Raw genomic sequence first — 10,267 nt, 5'->3', positions numbered from 1 at the left:
TTAAATTGTGGGAATGGGTTCCACTGTACTTAATTACCCTCCCCCACCTTTACTGTTTGTTAGACCCCTGCAACAGCCAAGGGACGGGCTCCATATTCTAAGGAGTTAAAAGACTTTTGAACCACCAAGAAAGGAGAAGAATTTCCTTCTATACTTCGAAAAATAACTTACCCTCCTCACTTTGCAATCTTTAGAATAGTTTGTGTGCCCTGTACCTTTAAACAGAGAAGAAAACGTTAAAAAAAAAAAGTCCCGAAAAGACATTACCTTTTTAACTGTGCTGAGAAACCCTGCAGAATCCAATTGGAGCTGGAAAAAACCCACAACCTCAGAGACTCCAGATGTAGGTTTTTAAAATGGAGAGAGCGACAAAGGTCGCTTTTAGTTTCCGGAGGAGAGACAGACGCAAAGAAGTCGCTTTTCCCCCAAAGTTTCATGTGAAGCAACACCCTTACCTCTTTAAACTTAGATTGTAATAATCGGAGATCGCCTCTTATAACTGGTTTTAACCTTTAGCTTGTAGGTTGCAAGCTGCGATGTCTGTATATATATGATGATGTACATTAAAGACACACCTCTTGTATTTTCCCTCAACTTTTTCCCCCTCACTTAACCTTCACCACTTTCACAAGCTCTTTCCCCTGGATCTGAAGAAAATGGGGGTTACGGTTACTTATCCCCAGTCCCCTTTACCCTCCAGAAGGAGAAACATTTTGCAGATTGATCCAAAGAGCAGCACGCTCTCCACCACCTTCCCTTCCCTTTTGTCCCTTTGTATATCCAGCAATCCTATCAACTTTTTTTCCTTTCCATTTCCAATCAAGGTGTGAGGTTTTCTTTTTTTTATTTTCTTTTTTTTTTTAGTTTCAGTTCCAGAAACAATTTGACAATTTTTTTCCAGCGATTTCTGCATATTTGTAGCTCTGAAGAAAATGTAAATTTCAGCCTATTCCTTTTTATTTGTTTTATTTTTATTTTGCTTAATGAATATATCATTTATTCAGTATGAAATCTTTATACTCTATGTTCCCGTGTTAAAAATAAATGTACATTAAATCTTGTTAATAGAGTTGTGAAGAGGTTTTTTGTGAATGTACTAAATTATGGAAAATTTGTCATCTAATTTAAAAACCAGCTAACATGCATAATTCAGTCATGTGGCTTCCTTGAAAGTATATCCAACTGCTGCACACTGGTTAGTTTTAATCGCCCAGATTCTTCCCTTTGGTTAATCTAGAACTGTTTAGTTACTGTTAAGGATTTGTTTGATACAGTGAACTAGCTTGTTTCTGTCTGGAAAAGCAATCCACAGATTGCAAGGGAAGAGAATGTGTCGGGTAGAAAAAACCTCTTGGTGTTTTGAATCTATAGGAATGGAGTTCTAGTTGTCAGGTCACGTTTTGGAAACTTTCAGTTAAGGGCACAGGTAGTAAAGTGTAACTGTATGATGCAGTCAGATCGTTAAAGTTTTTTTTTATTACTTTATTATCCTGCTAGTACATCAATTATTTTTCAACATTCTGTAATAGGGTGACAGTGTTCTGCAGTGAAATAGCACAGCAGTGTTGTCACTCTGTGGGACAGGGTTGTCTTGCATGGTCATGTAGTTTTAAATGGACAAACCAATCAAAACCTAACTCCCTAACTTTTTACTTAAAAAACATAGGCTGATGATTGTACGCACCCTAATTGGTGATCGGTTTGTCCCAACTCTGTAACAGGAAATTTACTGCACAGCTTGGCCTTCTGAAGAAAATGCAAAAATAAGGGATCTACTGACAGGAGGGGTAGGAGGGAAATAAACTATATTAATGGCAGACTGTATGACAAGTCTTTCTGCAACACCCCCACCCCGCATAGTTTCCCCTTTACTTTCTACTAGTTTGTGTCAGAGCACTATGGGGGGAATTTATTAAAACTGGAGCAGACAGAATCTGGAGTAGTTACCCACAGTAACTAAGCTGATTTTGGTTGTAATGCACAGCTGCTCCAGATTTTGTCTGCACCAGTTTTGATAAATTCCCCTGCGGTGGGAGGTGTCCTGTGAACACGGGCGCAGCGGTACGTGAGCAGCGTGTGGCGTGTGCTTCAGGCAGCGTGTAGAGCCCCGAACAGGGAAATCAATTGATAGCCGACGAATCGACGATCGAAAACGTTGGTAACGTTTTTAATCGACTAAATCGATTAACTGTTGCAGCTCTACTACATATTTTACAAGCTTGGTTTTACAGTTTTTGTTATGCAATAAATATATTGTTTAGATTGTGAGCTCATTGTGGCTCAGTGTGATGACACGAACAGATGTCTGGAGCCTTCCACTTCAGTTGAGATGGCTTGCAAGAAGCATCAAACTTCTGTCCTGCATGGATCTGATGTCTATACAGATACACAGAACACTCTGGTTAAGGTGCTGGGATGCTAATGCCATATCCAAAAAACATCAGACTTGCTTGGCCTTCGAGGAACCTCTTTTGGTCCCAAGAACTTATTGGACAACATCTGCTGCCGTGCCTTCACCTCCAAGAAGGAAAACAAGTAATTCTGTTTTGGATGGTACGAGTTTTAGCCTTAGGCAGAGTACACTAGTTTCTGATGCTGGTATCCTCTTGTGAGAGGTGCCTCCCGACCTTTGTCACATGGATGGACTTAGTGGGATTTAATCCCAGATTTCTGCGGCAGGCTCAGGAGAGACTTCACAACCCTTGTGGGCTGTTGTGTTGTAATGCAGGGTTTTCACTGCCATGTCTCGCTAGAGTGGTTTTCTAGCCAGACAAACTCTTTAGGATCAAAAATTGAAAACTCCATGCCGAGAGAATCAGGATGTTAAAGTTTTTGGCCTTCCCATTCAGACCAGCTGGTCTTTCTCAACTGGACCTGTTTTTCTCCTAGGTTCCTTGAGACTGTTTCCTTTTAGGGGTTGTGTACTTTTTCTATTGACCATTTCAGGTTGTGTCTTTTCTTCCCTACATTGGAATGTTTGCCACTTGTTTTTAGTGGGTTCTGGTTGATCAGCTTCTCATTTAAATCAGCCTTAGTGTGCCCAACCATGTGGAATACCTTCCCTCTGCTGACCTTTTCTACCTTTTGGACTTGAGCATCTTGCTCATTCTTAGTCCTCCCTCTGATCATGTAACAGGTTGCCTTATCAGATGGGGGCTCTGCATTTTTTAGTGTCAGATTAGGGTGTGATTTCTTTCGACTCTTGGGCTACATGCAGTCCCCAGTTCTGTTCTGTTGGTTGTTACTTTGTTGCTTACCCATCAGGTGGACTGCTTTTGGTAGTGTCTAAATTTTGTGTCCCTCAATGAATAAGAAAGAAAATAGGATTTTTTGTTGTGCAATTCTTTAGTGTGCTTGGTGAATGTGGTGTCCATGCACTTTTCAGAGAATGCCCAATCATACGTAATGAAATAAAAAGATTGTTCCTTGCACCTGAGTGGAGGTTTGAAGACACTAGAGCTTCACCTCGTTCACTAAGCTAAGGAAAAATTTGCCCTGCTTTTCTATGAGGGCAATGTATGTAAACCCTAACAAACTTATTTGCTCCCTTGTGGTTTGTTAAATATGCCATTGGAAGCATTTGTATTAGGGATGTCACGATACCATTTTTTTAAGACTAAGTACAAGTACTTTCTCTGAGGTACTTGCGGATACAAATTACTGATACTTTTTCTTAAAGGGACGTGTGACATTTTTTCTCAAACAATGCAGACATGCTTTTAGGGCAGTTTCTTACTAAGGCTAAATACAGATGTCACTGGACTGCATGCAGATCTCTGCAAGGCTCTGCTGATTGTGTGGGTGCCAGGCAGAAATGCTGTATGGAGAGTTGAACGGGCAACGGCTCCGGAGCTGTCCATGGCTGTGCCTGCCCCATAAGGAGGACATATAGAACTGGACAGCTACTGCCAGGTCCGCACAAGCGGAGGGACTCAGACAGCCGCTGCGGTTCAAAAATAAGGGCCAGTATCTGCCTTTTAAGAATCAGGGCATTTTCAAGAGTACAAGTATCGGGACATCCCTAATTTTTATATCTGCTTGATGAGCACAAAATAGCTTGTTAATCTTGACAAGAAAGTAGTTGTTGTCCTGTGCTGTTTGCACACATCCTGTGATATCAGTCTGTGTGGCCCTACTAGTTATCTTTGACTATAGAATGATTTGCCCTCATGTTGCAGAGATCTGAGTGTGGCAGTGATTGAGTAGTGTAGCAAAAGACAGTGGCTGACACCATTCAGTCAACATAATTCCTGTGTGCTTTCAGCTCACAACGGGGCTTAAGAGCTAAATGCATTTCCGGCAGATCAACTGGTTTTATTTTATATTTGCAGGGTCTTTAAAGGGAATACACAGGGAAATGAGCATGTATTATGAAATTTTGAGAGGGGTACTGATTTTTTTTCTTTTTGCCTTGACACATGCTTTGTGTGGTCACTTTCTCTATTGTCCATTGAGGGACACAGCTCTGATAACGTCTGAGATTATAGAGGTTATGCTGTTGCCTCCAGGAGAATTGGAAACTAGACCAACCATTTTTAAAAGCCTGCCACTTTAAGGGACATAACACTTAGTATGTAGGAGAATATGTCTCCTTTTTTATTTTATTTTCTTCGATGAAACTCTGATGTAGAAAACTGCTAGTTGATTCATATCTGATATTATTAAATCCTGTGAGTCTCTAGCAAGCCAACATAACTTGGTCTCAATACTTCTGCTGTGTCTTGCGGGGATCCTGAGGTCCTGATTTCCTGTTATCACAGATTGGTCAGACCAGTATTGTCTGGGGATTCCTGTATACATGTTAGGACCGGGGCCATGGATCCTAATGTGTAAAGGTTAGGTTTTTCCCCCTCCTTTCTAATTTTCTTGGCTGTGTACTTTCAATGTGACTCCTATATGGCTTTATGCTATTTATGTGAAGGTTCTTTACCTTTGTTTACGTTTCCTGCCGTCGCTTTTAAGATGCCGGGACCTGACTGTGATGATGCATTTAAAATACTGCACATCTGCAGTATTTCGGGATCCAGTCAGAACGGTTACCACATCTAAGGCTGAGAGCCATGGTGGTTTAGACTCTGCAGTACTGACAGCAGGGTGAACACTTTGCCGAAGAGACAGCGATTGACTTCCCTCTCAGCTACACATCCAATTTTTTCTGGTTATCTGATGTCTGCAGCAGCTAGATACATTACCTCAGACATACATTTCCCTGTGCACCGATCGGCGCCACGAATATACTGAAGGATATTTGTGACATTTTGAATTTTTATTCATTTCACAGATATGTCGTTTTCAAAGAGGTGTGGTTTACATGCCATGACTTCTGAGGAATCTTTGCTTCTTTGTGATTTATGTAAGGCGGAGATTCCCTCTAGCAGGTGTTGTGTATATCTTGCAATACTGTTGAGAAGAAATCCGGCAACTCTGTGACCTTTTGTCGTGCAATTTTGGGCTTTCCTTACTGAACCTGAATTTTCTTCTGCTATGGAGAATTATCTGTCTCGTTTGGAAAAAGTCACGCTCACTGTACACAAGGGTACAAAATGCTGCATATTTCTCCTTCACCTGTGTGTTTTGAAGATGAAATGCCTGATATTTCCGGAACTGCTGTTACATTTCCGGAAGATTCTGTTTCTGATGGTGAATTTTTCTTCTGAGGACAGGGCTGCTCAAGCTAATTTCCAGTCATCTGCAATTTATCAGCAACAAACGGTTTCCTTCTTAATTGAGGCTGTACTTTTCCTCTTTAAATTGAGAGGATTCTGCTGTTGCTACTTCTGTGGTTTCTAGTGTAAGGTTTCTGTCTGCAGGGTTTTTTCTCTCCGTCCCTTTTTTTGATAGGTTTCTCTGAGGGCTAGGAAATTTTGAATAAGCAACCTCCTGGTTCCTAAACGTTTAAGTCTTTGTATCCTTTTCTCTAAGTTTTTATTTAAAAAATGACCCATTCCTCTTGAAGTTGGTCGTTCAATATTTTATCAGCATCATCAACAGGAATAGTTAATGCCTTGTCAAAGGATTCTACTGGAGCTGATCCTCATTTTGATTTTCTCATTTCATTTGTGATCGCTGTTCTTAATGCTTATCTGTTGTCTTGTGTATCCTCCCATTCAGATACGCAGAGCTGTATGGCTTAAGTTAGGGCTGCAACAACTAATCGATTATTGAAAAAGTTGTCAACTTTTTCAATCATCGATTAATCGGCTTCTGATTGGTTGCCCCCGTTCACGGCTCCACACACGCTGTGCGCCACACCTCCTCCCCACCTCACGCTCGCCGCTGCCAGACCCGCCCGCACCCACGCTCCGCACCTCACGCTCACCACCCGCCGAAATCCACAATTGGCACAGGGACGCGGTGAGAAGAAGTAAGGAGGAGCAGGTGTGGGCGGATGACAACCACCGATAGACAGGCCCGATCTCAGAAACGAGTTGCTGGAAGACTGCTCGGGTAACCCTGCACTCCCCCCCACATGGTGCTCTATAATGTATTGCTGTGATTTCTATTCCTCTATAGCTGATGGTACATTGTGCTGTATATTATACAGAGCAATGTACCATCAGCTATAGAGGAATACAAATCCCAGCAATACATTATACACTGTATGTATAATGTATTGCTGGGATTTGTTGTTCTCCTATATAGCTGGTGGTATTCTGCATTGCACTGTATAGAGGACTACAAATCCCAGCAATAATACATTATACAGCGCAATGCAGAATACCGCCAGCTATAATGTACTGTTGCTGGGATTTGTTGTATTCCTCTAGCTGGCGGTATTCTGCATTGTGCTGTATAATGTACTATTGCTGGGTTTTGGAGTCCTCTTTACATTCTGCATTCATTGCTGTATAATTCTTTTCACTTTTAATTTCACTATATTGTTACCCACACTTTTTTTTTTTCTTTTTTTTTACTTCCACCGCTCCAAGCTTGCTCCTGTGATGGACTACAATCTCAATACAAACTAGAAGTCCCATCACTGGAGCCATTTTTAAAATGTATTTTATTTTTTAACCGATTAATCGAACTTAATAATCGGCTAACTAATCGATTTTGAAAATAATCGTTAGCTGCAGCTCTAGTTAAGTGCTGGTTTGTGGAACCACAATGCAAAAAGGGACTTTTGTGATTACCCTACGTGAGAAATTGTCTTTTTGGAGCTACATTATCAAAAAGGCTACAGGAGGTAAAAGTGGACATTTACCTCAGATGCAGAAAATAAGGATCCACATCGTAATCCTACTCCTTTTCCATCCTTTTAAACGTTCATTTGTTCTTCCAAACAGGGTATTCCCATTCTCAAGATATCTGACAATCCCAAGATTTTTAGATCCTCTAGACATGGCAATCGCTGCATTGGACAAATCTTTTGTGTGTGCAGTTCAAGGTCTATTGGATCAGGGCTTTCTTATTCCCATTTCGGTTGCAGAATGTTTTCAAGGATTTTACTCAAACCTGTTTACAGTTCCAAAACTCTATTTTAAAAGCGATCAATACGTTTTTCCGTATTCACAAATTCAGGATGGAATCCATTTGGTCGGTTGTCCTCTTATGTGATTTTTTTTTTTTTTTTGATTTCCATAGATAAGGATGTGTATGACCTCAGCTCTGAGGGCCTTTACCAAAAGTCCTTGCTTCGGTCCTGAGGCTCTTTCGTCGCAGGGGTATTGCGATTTATCAGACGTTTTATGACCTTTTACTTCACAATCAATCTCTTATGACTCTTGAGCTCAATGGCTCAACTGTACTGCGGACTTTGGAGAACTTCGGGTGGATTCTGAACATTGTAAAATTGTCCCTAGTTTTGTTGCATCACTTGCAGTATTTGGATCTTTTGTTGGATACCTTTTCAAGCAAGGTGTTCCTTTCTCAGGACAAATTGATGAAATTCTGAGATCAGATTCACACTGCCGATTGCTGAGAACCTGTACGAAGGTTCTAGGTTAAATGGTGTTCCCCTTCAAAGCGGCACCTTTTTGCTTAGTTCTGTTCCAGAACTTGACAGAGGAAAACTCTTAGTGTGGGACAAGTTTCCTCTATCGCTTGACAAGGATGATCAGATTCTGTGCCCTGACGAAGATGTCTCTCTATTGTGGTGGTTAAAATACCTTGCGTTAACAATTGGGCAGTAGTTTCTTTCTTTCCATAACATGCAAAATTGTCACGACAGACAGCAGTCTGCTGGGATTGGGCGATGTCCTGGATCATCTGTTAGTACAGGGCTTAGTCTTCAGAGAAATCCAAGCTTTCAATCCAATGAGTTAGTGGGTGTTGATTCACCTGGTATTGCTACACTGGACCCACCTTCAGTCTAGTTCAAATTCAGTTAGACAGTGCCACAGCAGTGGCTTACATCAATTACCAGGGGGGCATGGGAAGGGTCAGCAGCAATGGCATTGCATTCCATTTTGTATTGGTCAGAACGTCCTCTCCCAGCAATTTCAGCAGTGCACATCCCAGGAGTAAAAAAAATAAATTTTCTGTTATGAGTATTAAGATTTATTGATCTTCTACTTGAAAAATTTAACACAGTATGTGAAAGGTTTATCTTTGGTGTGAATCCTTGTGGTTTTCCCCGTGGGCCTTTACGATATGTTTTCTATCTTTCCTTCAAAAATTGGTAGATTTGGGGGTTTTGTTTTAACATTCTGGCTTCTAATTCCTTGATTTGTTAATTTTTTCTGGGAGTTGCACTTGTGGTTCCTCCTGTTCGGTCCCCTCTTCCTCCATGGGCTTGGACTTTGGTATCAGTTCCTCAAAAACCTGCCTGCCTTGTCTTGCAGAGAACCTTATTTGGTTCTTAAGGACAAGTTGGGTTTTTTTTAGGTCGCAGTTCTTTATCCTACCTGGAGGTTCTAGAAAAGGTTGTTCGGCTTCTAGATCCACTTTCCAAGTGGATTTTTCAGGTTGTCATTCAAGCTTATGAATTTCAGGATAAGGTACCTCCTTTTCCTGTTTCTGCTCATTCTGCTAGGGCAGTTAGTACTTCATGGGAGTTTCAAAATCAAGCTTCTGTTACTTAAATTTACGAGGCTGTAACTTGGTCTTCTGTTCACACTTTTGCAAACTTTTAGAACCATTTTTTTTCTGCCTCTGATGCTAGTTTCGGCAGAAAAGTTCTTCAGGTTCTGTTTTAAGTGTGGGTTTTTAGCAGTTCATTTTCTTTTGGACTGGTTTTTCTGGTTGTTGTGGTGCCTGCCCCTCTGTTTTGGACTGCTTTTTTAACATCCCTACATCTCAGAATCCTTCAGAGCTGTGTCCCGCAATGGATGATAGGAAAATAGGATTTTGTTCCTACCATAAAAGCATTTTCTCAGAGTCCATTGAGGGACACAGCTCCATTTCCTTTCTTTCATAACTGTTTTCAACAACTGGCTGGTGGGAAGTGTTATGTCCCTTAAAGTGGTAGGCTTTTACACATTTTGTTGCCTAGTGTCCAATTCGGGAGTCGGCAGCATACCCCTACGTCTTGGAGAAAAGGAGCGCAAAATATTTTTGCAGTAAGATTTTGAGAAAACCATTCTATATGCTCATGTATATCTATTGACCATAGCATACCAACAAATGTTTAAAAAAAATATTCACTTAGATGTTTTGTTGCAGCAGGCAACATGGCTGATTCCAGGGGGGTTTTTTTTCCAGCACCTTCAGTGAGAAACATGTGGAAACCCTTAAGCAGCAACAAACCCTAACCCAAATCAAGACAATTTAAACTGCAAGCATTTTTTAAATTTTTTTTTTTTTTTTAGGTTTTGCGATGTGTAGTGAAACATGTAACAAATATAAAATGGTATTATCCCAATTTGGCTGCGGAAGTGGAAAAACACTTTAAAGGAGAAGTATTGTGAAAGTAAAATGTACTCTTACCAAAACATAGAGCCGGCGTGTGACACTGCAGGTATCGAGAGCGGAGCGTTCACAAAGTGCTGATTTCCACGCTCACTGTCTTCTCCCCGCAGTGATTCTCCCCGTCAATCAGGCAGCGGGGATAACTCCCGACAATATTGCTGGCATCTTTCCTGGTTACAGCACGTCTCTGCACTGTCGGCAAATAGCAGGCATTAGCCCGCTTAGCGCTGACCTTGGGTTACAGGAGTATATTAGGAAATTTACTACTTTTACCTGAAAACATTCTTCTCTTTTTAAAGAAAATCAATACCGGTAAGTACATTTTCTTTTGGTTAATTTAAACTTTCAATGAGATCTGGTAAAGTACAACCCTGTAGCACTGTGAGGCTGGAAGCAGGAGGAAAAGAACTCAAAGTTT

Source organism: Nanorana parkeri, unplaced genomic scaffold (assembly GCF_000935625.1).
Source record: "Nanorana parkeri isolate BGI_ZX_2015 unplaced genomic scaffold, ASM93562v1 scaffold505, whole genome shotgun sequence".
Classification (NCBI taxonomy): domain Eukaryota; kingdom Metazoa; phylum Chordata; class Amphibia; order Anura; family Dicroglossidae; genus Nanorana; species Nanorana parkeri.
The sequence above is the reverse complement of the archived record's forward strand: the minus strand, read 5'-3'. Positions refer to the sequence as shown.